This window comes from Podarcis vaucheri (genome assembly GCF_965113315.1).
Source record: "Podarcis vaucheri genome assembly, chromosome: 6".
Taxonomy (NCBI): Eukaryota; Metazoa; Chordata; class Lepidosauria; order Squamata; family Lacertidae; genus Podarcis; species Podarcis vaucheri.
The window spans coordinates 24,914,127-24,923,624 of NC_138764.1; the positions used below are offsets into that span (position 1 = coordinate 24,914,127).

The 9,498-nt window shown below is 44.7% G+C and overlaps 1 protein-coding gene across 1 annotated transcript in view; it reads right to left on the reverse strand.

The window, feature by feature from the left end:
* ATP6V1G3 (ATPase H+ transporting V1 subunit G3) overlaps positions 1-5,004 on the reverse strand; it is a 32,193-nt gene extending 27,189 nt beyond the window's left edge. The window contains exon 1 of the mRNA XM_082225603.1: positions 4,912-5,004. The gene's annotated coding sequence lies outside the window, so the exon portion shown is untranslated. The remainder of the gene's footprint in view (positions 1-4,911) is intronic.
* Between the last annotated feature and the right edge of the window lie 4,494 nt (positions 5,005-9,498).

Sequence of the window (9,498 nt, forward strand, 5' to 3'; positions counted from 1 at the left end):
ACTCAGAAAAGAGAATTTTTGAACATTGGTTAGGAAACTATTTTTGCTTGCTTTCGTAGTGGATGAAACTATTTTTTTTTAGTTCTTATTAGCGAATGAAGGAAACATTGGGCTAAGGAAAGGAGAACTGGAAGGAGTAGCGATCAATTGCATTGCTTTCTTATTAAATTAATTTTAAGGAATATTAAAACTGGATCCGCAGTTGCACCCAAAATTCACAGGTGGTGAAATGGGGGGGGGGGTCTGTTTCATGGTGCTCAGTAATTAATGTAATTCATCATATATGGGACTGCCCTTTAAGATGGTTCAGAAACTGCAGCTGGTACTCATATCTTAGGAGAAATGTGTATATGACCCTTTTGTGCATCCTTTCAAAATAATAATAATAATGCTGCAATCTGATAGGAAAAACTGACAAGAAGAGAACTGTAGCAGGAACATCCTGATTCTACCAAGACTCCACCCACTCCTCTGAGTCCAGTGCCACCTAGTGACTAACTGGCTTAATGACACTATCCACATATGTGTCACCCATGAATCTTTTGTCTGTGCTGCATAACCATTTTGGAACATCATTAGTATTTGCATTGCTCTGCCTTAGCAGTCAAAGGTAGCAGCAATCATGGATATTAAATCTTTTCTCATACAGGGCATGACAGGTGATAATGGAAGTCTCACAAAGGGAAATGGGTTGCTTTGAAAAGCTCAAAAGATTACATCTATATTTAAAGGAAGCTTTGTGCTTATGACAAAGTAATTCCTCATAAAAAAAGACTGCACAATGGTAGCACTTGAAATTTCTGCAAAATTAAACGAAACCCCATTGACTCTTCTCCATGGCAAGTCTTCAAATGGAAGATCTTTCAATTACATGCATTTGCCCTGAAGGGAACCTTACTCTTTAACTTTGATGATGATATTCTTCCCTCTTCCAAGTCTTGACTCCTAATGCAGGTGGTTGTAAATCTGCCTTAAATAATATTTTAGAATGAGCTAACAGGATAACTCGCCAATCTCAGGTTTTCTGAAGTAATTAGGGTTGTTGGAGAATTCCAATAAAAACAGAAATGGAAGCAGAAACTACCGATGTTAGCCTATTCATCCCACGCCCAGAAGAGAAGTCAATCCGGCAAATATAAGTGGTATTCACTGTTGTTGTTGCTTTCAGTCTGCAAATGATACTTCCTTGATTAAATTCTCCCTCTGTTTGCACTGCATCTCCCTTGCATTGAAATAAATGGCGTGGAATAACACAGTGACAATGTAATTATGTAAACTCTGTAGTGCTGCCACAGTCAACAGCAAGACGAACAGCATAGTGTTTGGTAGAAGTCAAACTGCAGCAGAACTGAAACAAGTCTGATTGGGATTATCACAGGGTGTGGAGGAAAATGGTGCCCTATTATATCCCAAGAAGCGATGCATTTGCCAAACAGTCCCAATTTTCAGAAGTGTAATTTTTGCTTGTGCTCTCTATGTTTTTCCTATTCAAGAAAGACTCTCTTTTACAAATGTAATGCTAAACTCCTTTTAACAATTGCTTGAAGCTACACACTCCAGCTCTTGGAACTACTCGGGAGACTCCTGCAGCCTAGAATAGTTTTCTTTCAGGACCAGCCCAAGACATTTTGTTTCCCGAGGTAAACGACAGGATTCAATGTACAGAACAGGGCCGGCCCTACAATGAAGCAGAGTAAGGCAGCTGCCTCAGGTGGCAGGTGCTGAGGGACAGGGAGAGGACAGAGCTGCGAGTGCCACATTGGCCTGCCCTGTACCCCCTATGCTAGTTGGCTGCCCTCAAGTGCAGTGGGAGAGACTTTCCTTTCACTGTTATCAGAGTAAGATTCAACTGGCAATCCACTTGGCTTCTGTGTGTGCCTTGGGGAAGGTTACCATCTCGTCCTTTGCCTCAGGCAGCAAAATGTCTTGAGCCAACCCTGGTACAGATAGCTGCAATAGCTGTCAACTGGAGCAGCTATTGAATCTGACTTCAGCACTGCCGACGGGACAGCATCCAACATATGTGATAGCGAAGACTAGCTTAGTGAGTGCAGGGCCTGCCATGTGGCGTATACAGCTGTTCTCCAACTCGGGAAATGCCTCTGGACTTGAAGAGGAATGTCTACGATTGCTTCCCAATATTCCCCAACATCTGCTGCTTGAAATGGGTGCCCGATTCTGCCTAATGAGAGGGACGGGCCTGTACATAGTTGTAGAAGGACTGAAGGACAGCATATGTCTAAATTTATAACTAGTATCTTGTAAACTTTGGCTCGACCTTGCGTTTGGCACTGCATAGCAAAGTGCTCAGCCCAGTCCAGTTTCATGCAGCCTTACAGTTTAGGGGAGTTAGAACAATAAAACAATGAGATAAAACAATAAATTAAAACAACAAAGTGAAGTGCTAAAAGGAGTTAAGAAATAAATTGGGAGAGAGGATAAAAACAAATGCTAAGTGTTATGTACTGAAGTTCTCACCCTGGACCAGCAGGGGGATACTGTAGATAGTTCAGGTCCACATATGCAAATAAGGGATCGAAAGTGACATTCAGTGATTGGATAGTTACAGAAAGTTGTTACAGTTACGTTGTACTGGAGCTCTATATAAGCAGGCTGGCTGAACCCCTCAGTTCAGTTCAGTTCTGGCCTGTGAATAAACAAGAGCTGTTTGAATAATCGCTGTGTCGTCTGATATGTTCACCCACAACTTAACACTAAGGTTAGAGAGCAGAAACTTGCCTTAGAGTTGGCCTTAGAGCTCAAAACCCTGCTTCAAGCATTCGGCAGCCATCTTGGATCCTCAATGTAACCACAATGTAAGCACATATGTCTAAATGTAGCTACCATGCCTGAGGACTGGTTCACCACTTGACTGCAGGTTCCAGTGGCAACTTTGCACATGTAAACAAGCTGTTGCAGGTCAAGCACCATGAGACGGGTCTGACGCTTCACATCCTCCCTGTCACAATGCTTTTCAATGGAGTAACCCCACACATTCAACCATGAGCAGTCAAGCGCTGTTAGGCACTCAAGCAATATGATAACCAAGTGTAGTTAAAAGCATCTGTGAATCAATTTGTAAATGCAACTTCTAAAAAACCGGAGTCCAGATGTGACCTTCATAGTGCATTAATGGGAAATGGTACAGTGTGGTCCGCTGAATAATGAATTGGGAAGACACAAGTTCAGATTTCACCTCCGCTGTGGACACACAAGGGGGCCTTAGGCAAACAGCTTTCAGTCTCAGTCCTTGACACTCAGCTGTAATTTGAGGGATAAAATTGACTGCATTGTAGAATTGCTGTATGGCAGAGCTGGCCAAACTTTTTGGGCAAAAGTGTGAGAATGTGCCATAGAGCCAGCATCCCCTCCAACATTCTTCAGATGAAAATAGGGAAATTTCTCACTCCCCCCCAACTCACCCTCCCTGACCCTTCCATTTTTTTGTCATCCCCACCATAGAGCAGAAGAAAGGTGAGTGGTGCCACAAATACACCAATGGGACACAGCACAAATGCCCTCCACTGTGTAGTGTGGTGGTTAAGAGCGGTAGACTCGTAATCTGAGGAACCGGGTTTGCGTCTCCGCTCCTCCACATGCAGCTGCTGGGTGACCTTCTCTGAAGTCTCTCAGCCCCACTCACCTCACAGAGTGTTTGTTGTGGGGGAGGAAGGGAAAAGGAGAATGTTAGCTGCTTTGAGACTCCTTCAGGTAGGGATAAAGCGGGATATCAAATCCAAACTACTACTACTACTACTACTACTACTACTACTACCCTCCTCCTCCTCCTCCTCCTCCTCCTCCTCCTCCTTCTTCTTCTGAAAACTCCTTAATCCTGATTTTATTTTAATCATTGGTAGATTTACAAAAATAAAAACACCCCAATAAATAAATTTTAGAAAGGGGCAAGACTAGACATGGATACACAAAGCATTTTTATTTTTTAATCAAGACTGCTTGTGCTGTGTTCCTGCTCCTCAGAGCTGAATTCAATAAACGTGGCATTTTGCTCCCCCCCACCAGTCTAAAATTCTTGTTAAATTATTTCAAGTTGAGTATAGACTTGATTGTATGCACGACACTGCAAACCGTTCACTGGAAGACATCCCTCATCACCACCAAACAAAATTTAAAGCTGTGGCTTTAATATAAAACTTTGGATGCATATGTTCTGACTCCCCCGCCCTAGTGAAATGTTCTTTATTCACTCCTTAGAGGCAGTTTCACATCAGGGAAGAGACCCCAGATTTGTCCGTTATGCCGTCAGTTTGTGAGCGTGTGTTGCTGGCGGTTGGGGTTGCTGATAGTATTCTGAGCTCCCTGCTGAGCCCTGGAACAATGACTTCAAAGCCTCTCTTCCACCTCTCCCCTGTTCTCTTTCTAAAACATCCTCAGGCATAAAATGAGAAACATAAAAATAGCGAACAGCGCCGTCGTCCACAAGTATTGTGGGATAAATAAAGATTTTGTTGCTTTAAAACAAAACCAAAAAAAGCGCGCACACAAAAAAGAATCCGAGCAAAATTGTGCATCTTTTGAAGTCGGGAGCCAAGCTCCCATTGATTTCAACAGGAACAGAATTTTGTCTGTGCAGCGCTCATCTTTGTGAACTGCTTAAACGGAGCTACCTGTTCATCCGCTTCTTTTATCTCTTCCCCACCACCACCCCACTCCTCCTGGAGTTACTATTTTAAATGTGCTCAAAAAGCAGATAACAAAACACACCATGGGCAGAAGCCACAAAGAGCTAACGCCTCGTGATTGTGCCAAAAGATAGAGTGTCACTACTACGATTGAAATCAAAAGAGCTAATCTTTGTTATTTGTTTGAATCAGCATGCTTGAAATGTCCCCTTTCTCTTTCCTCTCCTTTCTTTGATAATCGGGGAAAAAGAAATTTATGGCTACTCACGGCTGCTTGAATCAGCAGAGGTGCACATCATTCATGCTCCTTTGTCTCTGACGCAGATATGAGGGTGGCTGGTCTGTCACTGATTTGATTCCACCAGGTTTCTTCAACCTGGTGTCCTCTAGATGTTTTGGATCCCAACTTCCATCAGTTCCAGCCAGCCAGCACAAGACATGATAGGAGTCATAGTTCAACAACACCCGGAAGGCAACAGGTTGGGGAAAGTCAGAGCTCAGGGTGCCTTAAATATGGATCTCCGGTTCAATCCCTTTCAGAGAGATCACAGGACCCAACATGCTTAGTTTCAGCAGTGGAACTGCATCATGGACCTGTAGGCTATTCTTTGGTTTGCTTGCACACACGCTGCAACTCTCAGCTTCTAATCCTGTCCCAGAAGGCCCTGTCCCAGAGACCCAGTGTGGTGTAGTGGGTAAGAGCGGTAGACTCGTAATCTGGTGAACCAGGTTCGCGTCTCCGCTCCTCCACATGCAGTTGCTGGGACCTTGGGCTAGTCACACTTCTCTGAAGTCTCTCAGCCTCACTCACCTCACAGAGTGTTTGTTGTGGGGGAGGAAGGGAAAGGAGAATGTTAGCCGCTTTGAGACTCCTTAGGGTAGTGATAAAACGGGATATCAAATCCAAACTCCTCCTCCTCCTCCCTCCTTCATTGTTGAAGTCTCCTGCTTCTATCAACTCCCATCTCATCCTTTCTGCTGACTGCTCCTCAGTGTCCCACCACCAGGCTCCAGACGTCATCTTCTGAGCCCTCCTTGGGAGGCAAGCTCCCACCAATCTTCTTCATCCAGCCAGTTGAAGCCCTTTAGTCAGGCAAAACACTCAAGGAGGGAGCAAAGTGGGGCTGGTGAGGTTGTGTGGCCTAGAGAAGTTCCAAGAGCCATATAGGGAGGCCTGGAGAGTCTTACTTGGCCGCTGGACCTAAAGAACTCCATCCCTGATGTATTTGAAGGTGTTGGGGGATGTCATCCATGGATACGGAGTGAGGGGACTTCAGGATGGAGATGACACACAGCTGTAATACTTCATATGTGACGCACTTTGAAAGTCTGACATATGCTATATAAATTCCACTGCTGCTTCTAAGTTAAATTGTATCCAGTTGGTCAGAGTAGACCTGTTGATATTAATGGACATAACTATCTTAGGTCCATTCATTTCAGTGGGCCTACTCTGACTAGCACTCACTTGGTTATGTCTCTTAGGGTATAATCCTAACTCTACTTACCTGGGAATATGCCCTCGTGAATTCAGTGGAACTTACTTCTGAGTGGATATGGTTAGTTTGGATTGCGATCTTGGGGTTGCATCCAGCATTAGTCATGCTCAGGGGAAACCCATGAAACTCTAAGTCAGGGGTCTGCAACCTGCGGCTCCGGAGCCGCATGTGGCTCTTTTACACCTTTGCCGCGGCTCCGGGGCGGATACTAGCGAGGGGAGGAGGCGCATTGTGCGCCCCGACACTCCCCACTGTGGCGGGCGCTGTACTGGCTGTGACGTCGCATGGGAGCGGTGCGTGTGTTAGTCACGCACCGTCCCGACGTCACCTTCCCGCCTGCTGTCAGATTGGAGGGCAGCGGCGCGCATGCTTTAAATGTCGCAATGGTTTTGCGGCTCCCAGTTTTTCCCCCCTTCGGAAACGGGTCCAAGTGGCTCTTTTTGTCTTAAAGGTTGCAGACCCCTGCTCTAAGTAGAACTGAGTTGGATAAAACCCATCTTTATTAACAGGCAAATACTTTCCTGCTCCTCTGGGCATATTTGGCTTCTTTTAACATCCTCTCACTCTTAATTAGCACTGTGTAAGATCCACCTGGAGGAGGAACCGGCAAGGCACTCCAGTATCCCTGCCAAGAAAACTCCATGGACAAAGACAACAAGACTGATATTGATATTTTGCCTTGGCTTTTTTCATGGCTGTGCTGCTCTTATATTTTTAGTTCTTACGAGTTTATTTCAGCTTTCCCTACAACTAAGTGAATCTGAGAGCCATTGTTATTAGGATCTTTTTAAAACAACAACAACAACACTGCCACACTATGCTGTTTATTGTGGTATTTAGATGTATTCTTGCCTTTTTAAAAATTTATTGAACAGTGCCCCCAAAACCATGTTATAGGGTGGTTAACAAATATAATAATTAAATAAATAAGGAACTGTTTCAGCAACTGGCAAGATTCTCAAGATTCTCATGAGGTGTTTATGAGTTTTGGAGCCAGACTTACATACACCACCATCAATAACTTATTCTTCTTTAAAACAATATACAGGAGGACAATTCTCCCTGTCACACCTTGAGGAGCCACAGGGCAGTTGCTCTGACAGGAAGGGTGTTTCTTTAACAAAAGTGCAAATTTGGCTCCATGATGTCTGACAATTTTAAACGAAGGTGTTGGTAGCCAGGACCCCTTCAATGTATCTTTTGTTTTCCCAACAGAGCCAGAGAGAAACAATTTAAGAATGGGTAATTCACAGACCTGATTTTATCGTAAATCAGTTAAGATGGAGCTCTGGTCCCAGGCACTGGTAAGGCTCTGCCAACAGTTGTTTATTCATATATTTGTTCAAGCCACTGTTTAACGGCTTGCTTGTGATTGAACCCAGTTTCCACAGACTATAATAATGCTAAACCTCCAGTTATCAAAGAGGCACTGACTTTCCTTGTCTGAGCTACTACCACACAAGTCAGGTTTCATTTGCCTCAGCCAAAAGCTGTAACGGAAGTATCAATATCAGTACCTCGTGGCTCTTTAAAGAAAACCAGAAAACACACTGGCAAGAGATGCAGGCCCTCTTCTCATGCCTTGGCCCCAGGAGCAAGAAAGACAATTGTAAACAAAAGACTAGTTTGGTAATTCTGTTTGTATGATTTCCCTTGAATGCTGCTAGGCACTGGGAAAGTTCTGTTGAGCTGCCCATAGGCTGTTGGTCCAAAAAGCTTTGAAAGGCAGCAGTAGCTACAGAAGCTTACCTATGAGATCCATGTGGTCAAAGGATAAGCAAAATTGTATGTTGCCTGCTGGGATGACTTTATTTCTAATATCCACAAAAGGAATTATGCTGGTGCTGTGGGTTAAACCACAGAGCCTAGGACTTGCCAATCAGAAGGTCGGCGGTTCGAATCCCCACAACGGGGTGAGCTCCTGTTGCTCAGTCCCTGCTCCTGCCAACCTAGCAGTTCAAAAGCACGTCAAAGTGCAAGTAGATAAATAGGTACCACTCTGGTGGGAAGGTAAACGGCGTTTCCGTGCGCTGCTCTGGTTTGCCAGAAGCGGCTTAGTCATGCTGGCCACATGACCCGGAAGCTGTACGCCGGCTCCCTCGGCCAATAAAGCGAAATGAGCGCTGCAACCCCAGAGTCGGCCACAACTGGACCTAATGGTCAGGGGTCCCTTTGGAAGGATTAACTGGGGACAGGGCCATAGGGTTTGGGTCGACATGAAGGGGGATGCTTGTAAGATCAGCATTAGCATTAGAGCTGGTGATGGACTGGAAAAGGTGTTTTCCCATTGTCTTGGTAACAAGCAAACATGCAATTATTTTGTTGTTGGACGGTTCATTGGTCTAAAACAGGGATAGGAAACCCTACAGCAGAGGCAGTTTTACGGTAGCACAATCGGTTCGGCCGTGCTGCAGGGGGCACCATAACAACGCTATAGAACAATGCTGTAAGAGGTGTGGGCACCATATTTTAATGTCTCACAAGGTGCCGCTGAAATAGAGCTCAGTGTCTGCCACTGCCCCCAGAGCTGTCTATATGGCCCTTGGAACTGTCTGCAGGACACACATCCCTCCCCGTCAAACCCATCATCAACCCTGCTTTGCCCTGTCCTTGCCTAGCTGGAATGTGAACTCTAACAATGCTTCTTGCATTGTGACTCTGTCCAACATCAGCTCCAAAAGGTTCCTTGAAGGAAATGCAGTGCTTGAGCTGAAACGGTTTCCCCACCCCTGGTCTAAGCTGCTTGAGGTTTTGCACTGACAAGTTTCTTAAGCAAACTATGTTTCAAAAAGCAATCCTATGAATATCAATATCAAAGTAATGCCATTTTTGTTGGAAGTACAACAACAGGGATCTTTCCTATAGTGCTAATTCTGTTTACAGTTGGTCAACCAACCAAGAGAGAGGTGTGGGTGGATACATAGGTAGGTAGGTGTAGGTGTTGCCAAGCAACCAGCCAGAATTGTATAATCCTTGACTTGTGTTCTGATTGGTTGCTAGTTCTGAGGGAATTTCCCCTCTGTATGTGATGCCGAATATCTTTCTGTTATGAACAAGGCCTGAACTACTAAGACAAAACCTCCCTGTTTATTATATTGTGTACTGCTTTTGTTCAGTTCACCCAGCGAAGTATTATAAGCTTCTTTTTTCTGTGGACTCCATTTGTGTGATTTAAGTGACTTTGATAACAATTTTGCTGCTGCAAAGGTTAAAGGGGACGTTCGCCTCACCCTGCTTTTCTCACCCTCTTACAAGTGTTTGCCACTGCCAGTAAATATTTTCTCCCTGCTGAAGAGAAATTTGCAGATGACACCAAACTGGGAGGGGTGGCTAACACCCCAGAGGACAGGATCACA